This window comes from Thunnus maccoyii, chromosome 7 (genome assembly GCF_910596095.1).
Source record: "Thunnus maccoyii chromosome 7, fThuMac1.1, whole genome shotgun sequence".
Classification (NCBI taxonomy): Eukaryota; Metazoa; Chordata; class Actinopteri; order Scombriformes; family Scombridae; genus Thunnus; species Thunnus maccoyii.
The window spans coordinates 3963007-3975347 of NC_056539.1; the positions used below are offsets into that span (position 1 = coordinate 3963007).

At 37.1% G+C, this 12341-nt stretch overlaps 1 protein-coding gene across 9 annotated transcripts in view; it reads left to right on the top strand.

Annotated features, from left to right (window-relative positions):
* The window catches only part of LOC121900143 (inactive N-acetylated-alpha-linked acidic dipeptidase-like protein 2), a 651762-nt gene that overhangs the window by 17828 nt on the left and 621593 nt on the right, over positions 1-12341 (top strand). The window contains exons 1-2 of one of the 9 annotated variants that reach the window (XM_042416176.1): positions 3179-3262; positions 5840-5893. The exons of 7 other annotated variants lie outside the window; for them this stretch is intronic. The gene's annotated coding sequence lies outside the window, so the exon portion shown is untranslated. Of the gene's footprint in view, positions 1-3178; positions 3263-5839; positions 5894-12341 lie in introns of those variants that run through there. One more of the 9 variants, XM_042416175.1, reaches the window with a different exon arrangement.

Consider the following 12341-nt stretch of genomic DNA (forward strand, 5'->3'; position numbering starts at 1 on the left):
ATGTATACAACTTCAGTAAACATTCCTGTGGATTGTAAAGTCAGACATATGTGGTGAAGTTCTTACTGGACACCCTCCAGTGGGCCAGTTCCCAGTTAACCAGTTTGTAGTTTCTACACCACACACTCAATATATAAAATACTATAAACACTGTATGCATTTATATTTACTCCAAAATCCAGCATGCAGATGTTTCTCTGATGTCCACAGTCCATATATGAATGTAGGTGGTGAAGATGTGCCGGTGAGGTGACTGGAGAAGGCAGAGTGTGTGGCAGCCACCGCAGTGTCTCCAGTGCACTCTGTGCACCTGACAGCACAGTTGTGTTCACTGTATATGGAAACTAAAATCATACCTTTTGATATATGCACAGTATCAGAAGATATTATTAAAAATCTATTAGCAGTCTGTTCTGCAATTATCGTAAGTTATTGATTTCTACAACTGATTATGATAATTTCATCAGTTAGTTAATGTGGTTGAAGTGAAAAGAAATCAGTATATTCACACTAAGTATTGCAGAAAGGCAAGCCAGACTTTCCAGAATTTCAGCAGCTGCTATGCTGCTCCTCAACTGACCAACTCCTCTGTGCTCCAGGTGAGACAGAGCTGATGAAATGTTGAGCAGACTTTGATTTGAGATTTAGGTTGGCTTATATCTTTTCAAATTGAAAGGTGCTTATGAAATAGTTATGGCTCACTACAGGCACAAGTAACACTGCTGGCTTGAATGAAAGTGGATCTATAATTTATGTTTAATATGAAGTGAAATTAAATGTGTGAGAGGATTATTATACAATCTGGCTTCAATTCACCATCTCACCATCTATGTCACCAATTTCCCCTGTCTCCAAAATGTTCATATGGTCAGAGTTTATGTACAGGTACACACATTGTCCCGTCAAGTTTGTTTTTATAGATCACAATTTTTGTGTGTGAAGTGGCATACACCCTTTTCAGGCCCTGTTTTGTGCATATGCAATGGTTATAAAAGATGGCACAAGTTTATATTGGAGACAGTGTAAAAATAGATAACCGATGCAGTCTTTGTATCGCTTTCAGCCCTTCTCAGTCAGAGGCATACAGTATTTGTCTGTAAGCGCAGTCACACCATGGCCATTGAGAATTCCCAATTCTAATTGGCTGGAAGGTTTGGGTTCACTTAAAGTAACCATAAATTATTACCGAATTCCTATAATGCAGTTGGGTGTTAATAATAGAACTGAATAATAGAACTAATAGTTGCCCGGTCAGAACAATACAAATTTAATTTCCAAGGTGTTTTTCATATTTACATGAATCCCAAATCAGCCAATGGTAGAGGGGTTACAATGAATTCTGACTTTGAATGAGACTTTTACCATTACTTTCTCCCTAACTTTATGGTAAAATGACTTTATATCTTTAAATTTTCCAAAAATTTCTCAGGGAAAGGTTTTCATGACAGTTCAAACAATATTTCAAAAAACAAGATGACAAGAACAAGGGGAAATAAGAAATCCATTGGAATTTTCAAAAAGCATACAGAGACCATTTTTAAATATTAGAACGTCTTTGGTGACATCACATTTTCAACTACACATATTTCAAATGATGTGTAATTTATCGTTTTAGGTATATGTAATGTGAGAATTAATTGCTGCTGTGTATAATATGTCCTTTTTGTCTGCTCCCGGCATGGGTACTGTAAATGCATGAATAGATGTGCAATGAAGTGCGCATCTATTAAAAGTCAGCGATTAGTTTCAATTGGTAATGTTAAAAACCAAAAACCAAGCCAGACATCTTGTTGTCATGCACAGACATGAATTTCAACAGCCACATTAAGACAATTACAAAGTCAGCCTACTATCACCTTAAGAAAATATCAAGGATAAAAAGGCTTATGTCTCAGCAGGATTTGGAAAAACTTGTCCATGCATTTATCTTCAATATACTCGACTTCTGTAACAGTGTCTTTACAGGTCTCCCTCAAAAGTCGATCAGACAATTGCAGTTGACTGAGTCCTCACTAAGACCAAGAAAGTGGATCAAATCAATCCAGTTCTCATGTCTTTACACTGGCTTCCTGTATGTCAAAGAATTGATTTTAAAATACTACTGTTGGTTCATAAAGCATTGAATGGTTTAGGGCCAAAATACATTTCTGATCTGCTGCTACATTATGAACCATCCAGACCTCTCACATTGTCTGGGACAGGTCTCTGTCCTCAGAGTCAAAACTAAACATGGAGAAGTAGCGTTCAGTTTTTATGCTCCACATATCTGGAACAATGTCCCAGAAAACTGCAGGTCTGCCGCAACTCTCACTTCTTTTAAATCAAGGCTCAAGACTTTTCTGTTTGTCGCTGTCTTTTATGAAATCAAATAACTAACTTTTATTCATGTATTTTATCTGTCTTATTCCATTTGTTTATTTTCTATACTCTTAACTCTTTAATGATTTAATTGTATTTAATTGTCCTTTTATGGTGTGTTTCATTTGCTCTTTATCTTAATGCTTTTAATGTTTTATGTAAAGGACCTTGAATTGCCTTGTTCCTGAAATCTATATAAACAAACTTGCCTTGCCTCATTTTACCGCAGTCTGTTTAGCTAAATGTTGCCTGGCAATACAAATGGTAGGTATTCTGACACCCCCAAACTATATATTATGACATTTACAGCAAATAATTAGCATCAAAATTAGGAATCATATTTTTAATCTGATTACATATGGCATTTTGTTGGTTAATGGGCATGGTATAATCCGGATAAATACCCTGCAAGTTGGTATTATCCATGATTGTATTGGTTTTTGCGGAGATGTAAACCTTAGCATTACAATCATGGAATGCTAAGGTACAGACATACCTTTTGTGGTGGTGATGATGATGCTGACTGCCTGCTCTCACCCACATTTAGGATACATACAGTAAATTGTAGCCCTTTGTGTTGGCTTCTAAATCGGTTCCAACACCTACAGAGAGATATTAGCTTGCAGCAAGAATGATAGCACTGAGTCTGAGGTCTGGAAGCTGAAAAGCAGTTCAGCAGCAGTACTGGTCTGACCTTGCCTCGAGGAAGCCAGTGAAAGCCAAGAGTTTGTCAGCTGGAGAGATTCTCATCCAAAGAGACAAGGAGATGATTCAAACCCTCTGCTTCATTTAATGCAGGGGTGACCACCGACATGCTCCCTCAGTTTGACCCTCCTCTCTCTGCCACTCAGGAGGAGCAGGCCACTGTCACTAACATCACCCATCCCCAGCAAATTAAACTAATGTGAGTCACTACTACTGATTAACTGATTTTGGAGCTTTAATTAAAGTTCTGTTCCTTATTGACAGCAGTTGTTCTCATGCCGATAATCAGTTAACGCAAGCAAATCTAAATGGCCTTTGCACACGAGCAATACAATATTGACAGAATGAATGACGAAATTGACACTGACAGAGGAATTAGAAAATTAATGTTCTACCCAAGATTTTCAATCCCGGCTCTCCTACAGCCATTAGTAAAAGGGGGTTTCCATTGACATGTAGATTGACATTGACTAGAGGAAGTGTTCACTCAGCAGCGACAGTAATAAATGTGAGCTCACTGAAGCACAGTGTTATTCAGCTCCACTGCCTGGTTGTTTTATAAAAGGCATCTGTTTTTATTTATGCTCAGACATTATAGAGATTTAAAACAGGATGAAGAGGGTGCTTAAAAATCCAAACCATCATCTCCATAATCTCCAGCTCAGTAGGCTCCGCTGGAGTGAGAGAATGAAAATTACAGCCTGTCAGGCATCAATGACATAGAGAAATGGGAAAATGGTGGACTTTTAACAGCCAGCCTTTCCTCTTACATACCCACAAAAAAACATTATTGCTGGTCCATTTAACAGTGTGTCAGGCAAGGTCACTCCCCCTTAGTTAAGTCTGGTGGGAAATTGAACCTACATTTTCTTAACTGAAGATGAAACAGTGCAATTATTGAGATGAAAGCTTAATTGAGCTGAGATTCAATAATGCAAGCGTACTATGGGCAGGTGTGCGTGCACCGAGGCTATATAGAGAATAACATCCTTTGTAATTCAGGTTTATTAGCATGGTTTGAATTTGTACTTTAAGGAGCTACTTACTTCTGCCCCACAGAAAGGAGGGCACTTGAGCATAGTCTTAATATGCAGATTCTACAGACCTACATGCATTTAATAACTTTACTAAATAAACAGTAAAAGTTAGGATCAAAACTTCATTCCCTCCACTAAGGTTAGGGCCATCCTGGCTGAACACTGGCATAGCATGGAGTTGTGATAGTGCCACACTGCATGATTTCATTTCTGCTGTTTGCTCAGTTTATCTTCTAATTGTTTTTTCCCCCAACTCATCTGGGAAAAGTTGGAAAATCAATTAGTCAGCTGTTACCACAGGAAGCTCCTCTTACTGATTATATCACTATGATCCAATGGTCCCTATAGGTGCTGCTTTCTTTAGAACCAGAACTATTTGTGGAGGGTTCATATGGGTGCCTTAGTACTTTTCTAGGGGTTCACCCAAGGAGGACAATAAACAATAGTCTTGGCCAAATCCACAAAGAATGGATTGCGCCCGCTAATAGCTCCGTGAATTGCATAACATTTGCACCCACAATCTGCCCCATTTTAAAGTCCTATTCACAAAAGATTTTTCCCTAATGATATGCCAGTGCAAACATGCCCATAAAGTTTTGCAGGGGAGTGCAATTTGCCTTTATTTTGCGTCTGATTGAGTGAGCGGAGCAGTTTCCAGTGTTTCAGGGTTTTCTCCATATTTCAGGACAGAGATTGGTCCATAATGAAAACTGCAGAGATCACAAAAACCTCAAATTGTGTGTCTTTAATTAGCAGAGGTATGAACACGCAGAGCTCTCCACAATCACAAATCAATTTTCATGCATTTTGCTTATTACTTCTCTAGTATTTTGCATCTATAACATGTTCTACCTAAATGTCAAATGTCAAAATACAGCCATTAATGTGACTCAGGCAGGTCTGAAATGTGTTAGATTAATGTCTGAATCTTACAATAATGTTCAGGTGTCACTGACTATATCTGGGATTTTGCAGAAACATCAGTACTGATGTTTTGGCTATGCTCCGTCAGCACTGTTATTTTTATTTTTAAATCCAACATAAGCTCCCCTCACCCCCCACCCCATTTGCAGGGGGTTTAGCAGCCGCTAAACCTGTAAAAATGAGACCAGATCAATTTACTGCTGTTTACGTTTACACTTAAAGGTGCAGTGTGTAGAATTTAGTGACATCTAGCGGAATGGCTTGTCAGAAATAGAATATAATATTCATAAGTATGTTTTAAGTAGTGTATAATCACCTGAAAATAAGAATCGTTGTTTTCGTTACCTTAGAATAAGCCCTTTATATCTGCATAGGGATCAGGTCCCCTTCCACGGAGGCCGCCATGTTGCACCGCCATGTTTCTACAGTAGCCCAGAACGGACAATCCAAACACAGGCTCTAGAGAGGGCCTTTCACGTTTTTTGCAAGTTTCATGGCCCACGTAGGTTCTCCTACATGCTTGGAAGGGGAGGGTGAGGGTAGGAGTATTCATTTGGTTGCAATCTGCAACCTCACTGCTAGATGCCACTTAATCTTACACACTGGTCCTTTAACACTCATCAAAAATATTCTTTACATTCAGAAGTGGCATTATATTTAACAATGACTTATATGTAGTAAACAATCTATGGTCATAGTGAAAAACTGCTAGTAAGTCACTTTTGACAATTAAAGCTGAAGATCCTGTTGACTGCTTTCAGTCTCCCCTTTGGCTGCTGAGCTAATGTTAGCTAATGCTAATGTTAATTTCACAGAGTGATGGGACAAGCTGCTGCTTAGCTCTGAATGCACCGGAGGTCCTGATCAAGGTAATGAGTTTAAAATACTGATGTAATGTTTTTAAAAGTATAACTGAGTGATACCAGGTATTGTTTACTGTCTATAGCTGCCAGTTAGTACAGCCTACCTTGCAAGAGTGTATGGTGCTGGAAAACGATGAGTGCCATCAACTAACACTAGATCTTTTATCAACTGACGGACTCACCACTTGTTTGGTGTGCTTAAATGGAAAAATCCACTAGTTAAATGTTCAAATATCAAAACTATACAGAGTGGTGATCATCTCATGCTGAGCATGTGTATCAGTTATTGAAGTCATGGAATTGATATTAAGTCACAGAGCTAATATTACATGACTACTGCTGATAAAATCCAAATATCAGAGGTATTTGATTTGAACATTGATTCTGCCCTTGATGTTATGGAACAATGAGGCACAGGGAGGTAACAGATACGGGACATTTTATGTTTTAAGGGGGTCATTAACCCCTGAAATAAAGATATATCCTCAAATATCACAGTGCAGGAATATATCCTGCATAGAACAGGATTTCTGGTCAGTTAATCATAGAAAGCAAGCAAGCCTATCATAATCTGTAAACTAATTTAAGAGAAAATGAGATTTGCTTTGACCAAACTCTTAATCTTGGCAGGAGGACAGGTTACCAAAACTCAATGAACTACCTGCTAATACTCCCATACTACTTGTGTTTATGAGCTTTGGATTTTGGCCTGGTTGGATTTGGGTTTTGTGAACTTTTGCAATCCATTCACAATAAAAAATTAAAAATACTACTATTACTAATAATAAAAACACTGTATTTTCCACTGTGTTCCACTGATCACCCTTCAAGGCCCAGTCATTTCCAGTTTTACCCAACAAAGTGCATCCTTTGATTCATTCTTGCCTGGTTTTAAATATTTGAATGTAGACTCAAGGAAATTTTAATGCACTTGGGTGCATAGCAACCCAGTCTCACGGCAATTTGTGAAATAGTCACAAAATTTAATCTATCGATTCATGTACATGGATATGATTTCTCCAATTTTTTTGTGGTAGTCAGCACGACTTTCAAACCAATGCATTTCAATTGGAAGTAGGTTTTATGCCTGCAGCACGTTTTTTCTGTCAGTCGGGACTCAGGAGCACAGAAGCTGTATTGTTTTTTCTCATTTGTTATTCATTTTTTAACTATAACCGCTACTAAACATTTAATCATGAAATGTTATCCTTGTTTTTATTTTTTTATTGTAATTTTACCTGTCTGGTGGGTGGACCAGAGAAGGTATGCTGCATATGAGTATTTTCCTCACTGTTGATTTTAATATCTTTAATATTTCTCAACACAAAACACGAAAGTGTCCTTGATAAATTAACAATACGGAAGGTTATGGCCATCCGTTTTAATTATTACACCTTTGCTTCTAAGAAATCAATTTTTTTTGTCAGTTTTGGATAACAGAAGAGGCTACATTAGCCTTGAAAGTCACGCTGACTGTCATGAAAAAAAATGGAAAAATATATGGTAAATCAATAGATTAAATATCGTGACTATTTCCCAAATTGCTGCGAGACTGGGTTGTGTATAATGTGACCAAGCCTTTGGCAGTATTTTGGAAAGCACCTTTTTCCTAATGCTTTTGTCCATTCCATCATGATGCCAAGCTCCAGTAATGCCCAAGTTACAGATTTAACTTGCAAATATGTATTTAAATTCCAATGTCAAAGGCATATTGTGTACACATCTTCTCATCCCCCCACTTACTCAAACTGTCAAAGCCTTAAATTGAAAGTCAGGATGTCAAAATGCTCATAAAAAATAACCACTTAGTATCACCCACTGTAGGGAACTTAATGCATGGTTGCAGACAATTTCAAGACTACTTCTATTCAATAGCTGTGACTGTGACATCTGTGAGTGTCTCTTGTAGCCGCCACATCTGTCAGGCTCTTATTAAGACTTCTTGTGGATGTTGACATAGGTGTAATTTCATTGGCAGATAATATGTTAATATTGTAATTGGCATGTTGCCTGAAAGTGCTTAGATCCTGATGGACAGCCACTTTACATGGGTGTCATTCAGTGGTTCTGACACTTTTACCATCCATGTACTGAGGCTGCCTGGTTTAGTTACCCAACAGCTGGGCAAACAATTTATGCCTTCGAATTGAAGAGTTCATATATCATACAATTTAATGAGTTATAAGTAGGACATATTGGAAGATTTAGGGCATATACATGGCACTGAGTGATAGTGTCAACTTTTAGATGAGTGAAATCGATGTTACTATCTGTTCTTGGTTTATTGATGACATTTATAGGTTTTCTTGTATTGATTTTCCAATTTACTTACACCAAGACAAGACTGACCACTGCTTTGAATGGCAGAACAGAACACAACACAACACAACACAACAAAAATCTATCATAACTTTTCCTATAGACCAGGTTAAAGTACAAATCAATGTTGTTATTAAACAAGCTTTTCTCATGTTTAAAGAACCATCCTTTATAACTATTTTAAAGCATTCTGATACACCCTACCTTACTTCATGCATTTCATTATCATGAAAAATAATGATATACATTGAGTTTAGGGGGAGCATTTTGGATCAGCAGAACAAGCTAAAAACACAACACTGATATATTATGACCATAAAAAGTTGATTCGGTAAACATGTTAGAAAACAGTTATACAAATATAAGTTCTATTGTTTTAGCTCTGTTTTTGTTCTCCGCCAATTTCTGAGGGAAATATCGAGGTCTTCTAGATGCTACACTAAGTTCACTAGCTAGGGGCTAAGTTTGACTACCATTTGATGCTGGGCAGGTAGTGTACAGTGGGTTAATTAGAGCTTCTTTGATGAGAAACACCTACCTGCCTCTACTCATAAGAGTGGTGAGATTGAAACAAAACAGTAAAGTTGCCAAACCAAAACAATGAGCTGAAATACACTAAAAAAAACTCAGTAAAACTGGGGGGAACTGCAGAGTTGGATGATAGGTTCTTCATTACAAGCAACAACTTTCACATTACACATTTTCATTTGATACAATTCTGATATAAAAATATCGATAAGCACAACTTTAAGAGCTTGCTGTATGTTTGATATATTCAATATGTTGTTGCGGCTGCATTATCACATTCAGCTGGTTTCACAAGAACAATGCTGTTGCACTGTAACAACTACACTCAAAGTATCTTCACAGAATTAAATAGATTATGTTAAATGAACATTTTACAGTTCAGTGAAGGCCTAATATAATTTAAATTTGAATACAGTATCTTCTGGTGTGGTTAATCCTGCAGAGGCTTGAATCATGCTGATGATGAATCTAATTACAACAGTAGAATTATTAAGGAATAAGTTAAATAAGTAAGGATGATGAATTAGTTGCCACTGAAAACCTACAGATTTTATCCACAGCAGTCTTTTAATATAGGCCAAGTCTTTCTTTCTGTTTTAATGACACCTTGTACAACTTTGCCTCAGCAAGACACCTTTACCTACACTGTTATGACGAGCTGTGGCATTGTGCTCCAGAGAGCTAAATTTAGCTGATGGCTGCTACGATGGATTACTGAGAGGCTTGAAGGCGACGTGATATCTGGGAGGGAAATTACTTGAGCTTAATGAAGTACATAACTCATTGCTCACATGCTGCCCACTATATAGCACACTCTCTCAATCTGCGAGGACAGTTTAGAGGGCACTACACACACTTGTAGAGGGTAATAGTTCATTTTCCTTGCGAGCTCCTCCGCTGAGACCTCTTCCTAGCTTGACCCAGTTTGTGGAGGAAAATTATGACTCAATCATTACATTTAATGGTTGTTCAATCATTTTAAATGATAATGGTTTTTGTATTTCATGTGTGTCAGATGTTAAGGACCTCTTGATACAGCAATGTAACTTTTTGTAGTTAGTGTGCATGTACATCAGTATATAACATACATTATGATGCATGACATAATATACATTTCAGCAGTGGTGCACTTGATTTGACTGTTATCAGCCTATTGAATGGGCTTTATCATCAAATATCTGTCCCAAGTATATGGACAAGTAGGGGCCTACTAACCTACTAGTAGATGCAGGAGGCTGTTATTACCCATTTATTTCAGTAAGTCAATGTTGATGGAGCCCAGTAGGTGCAAAAGGCCTGTTATCAGGCATATGCTGTTACATGACTGTTAAGTTTCTTTCTGTGTAAACAAAAAAGTGTCTTTTATTCTCAGTGGAAAATGCAGTATTTTAAATGGGATGAAGACGGGGTTATCAAATTGGACATTACATTTCACAGCCCTCATTTAATCCCTGCACTCGTCACTTTTATATATTTAATCAAACGGGACTTTACATTGTGCATTGCATTCAAGCTCCACTGTTACATAATTTAATTATTTATACACATGTCACGTTTAATTTTTGCTCTTGTCACCTTCACATATTTCATACACTTCATTTCCTTGTCCATAGTACAGTCTGTATTTCCTTTGTACAGCCAATATTTCATTTTAAGTTTTATAATAATGATTTTTTTCAAAACTATTACTATTCTATTCTGTAAATAGGTTTTAAAATTTCAATTTAATATCAGGCTATATTGTTTATTTCATTATTATTATTATTACTGCCTTACTTTTGTCTATTTTTATTCTTCTGTGTTGTGTTTTTTGGGAGCAAATGCCAAGACACATTCTTTTTATGCTTGCATTGGCTAATAAAAAAAGATTCTGATTGAATGGGCTCCTGTATTTCATGCTGACATAAAATCCCAAATTCAAGAATCATAAAGATACAAAATATATTAAGGGTTGTATAAAAAATATCCTTCCTCCAAGCCTGTAGTAATGCTCTAGATTAGCAGAAGTATTGTCTCTGAAGGTGGTTTATTTTGGTCACTATTTCCACTAAAAAAGAAAAAAACAAATAAACAAACAAACAAAAAGCTTGATACAGCTTTTATACATTGGGCCTTCAAAGTGCTCTCTGAAACTAGGCCTTGGATGGCTTGTATCCATGAAATGAGAAAATTAAAACTTTGTCATAGAGCTTAAGTAGATACATCATTGGAAAGGTCTCAACCTGGAGAGTAACATATGTCAGTATGAAGATTCTACATGGCTCCTGCTTTTAAATACTGACCTTTTGAACCCTGACCTTGGTGCATGTTTGGCTTATAATTCAGCAACAAAAGGGGCTTCAGACATGAAACCAACTGTTATAGAGCCCTTGACCTTAGCTATCATGTGAGTATAATCAGTAACTAGAGGTGTTGTCAAATAAAGTTCAAATTAATTATCACCCATTTAACAATTAGATAATTAAAATCTGATTACACAAATGTGTTTACCATCCCTTTAAACTCCTCAGTGTACTCTCAGTTCAGTATTCAGTATTTACAACTTCCTAGGAAAAAGACTAATTTTTTTGAAAACCACAATCCTAGAAATGTACCGTGCAGGTTGATACAAATCAGCACCGCAGTTGTAATTCTTCTGGTTTAAGGTTGTAAATAGGGTTGTAAAATGATATATCTACTGAATATATAAAATATCTAGTACAGCCAAACTAGTAATTACCCTGCATCTAGATGATATGTGTTAAGAAAAACTAAAGATGTTAATTTATTTCAGATATTTTTGCGAAAACTGGAGTCAAACACACCAACTATCCACAATACGGTAGACCCACACAGTGACCGATTTCCTCTGACGTCACGCTCAGGGTGCAAACCACACAGTTCCTCCACTCCGTCCGAACCATCTGGACTGCTGCTAATGCAATGCCACTGACACACTGTTAGCTTAGCCTTTTAGCACCAGTGTTACTGAGAAAAATACATAAAACAGCTTGCAAAGCTGTAGCTACGTAGCTGTGCATCATGGCAGAAAGGCTGCAAATAAAGCTGCTAATGTTAGCTAGCCCAACTCACTCAACAGTTTGATTTTAATACTACTGCTTTGGTTGTTAAACTGTCACATTCAGTCGGCCTGTCAGTCGGCCTGTCAGGTCTTATCAGGTTTTATGTGAGCAGCCCGCTTTCAGAAAAGGACAGCAATATTAAATCTCCGTCAACATCGGCTAGCTGAAATACACGGGTGATAACAGTAGGATCCTACTAGCCCATATATTTGGGACTGATGTGTAATGACAATGCCTATTCATTAGGCTGATAACAGTCAAATTGGGTGAGTGGTGGAAGAAATGCTGAAATCATTTACTTAAGTAAAAACTGGATATCTATAGGTCTTGAAAAGTCTTAAAAGGCATTAAATTCAGTTCAGGCCTTAGAAGGTATTAAAAAGGAATATGCAGCAGGAGGTTGTGTAATACTTTTTTAGTAGTTTCAGACAAAAATGTCATGTAACTGCCAACAAATCCATGTACTTAATAATTGTAAGCCTTACTGTCCATCTGGTTTTCCAGCATTATGACTGTATTATTACAAAAGGTCTTAAAGTTTTCAA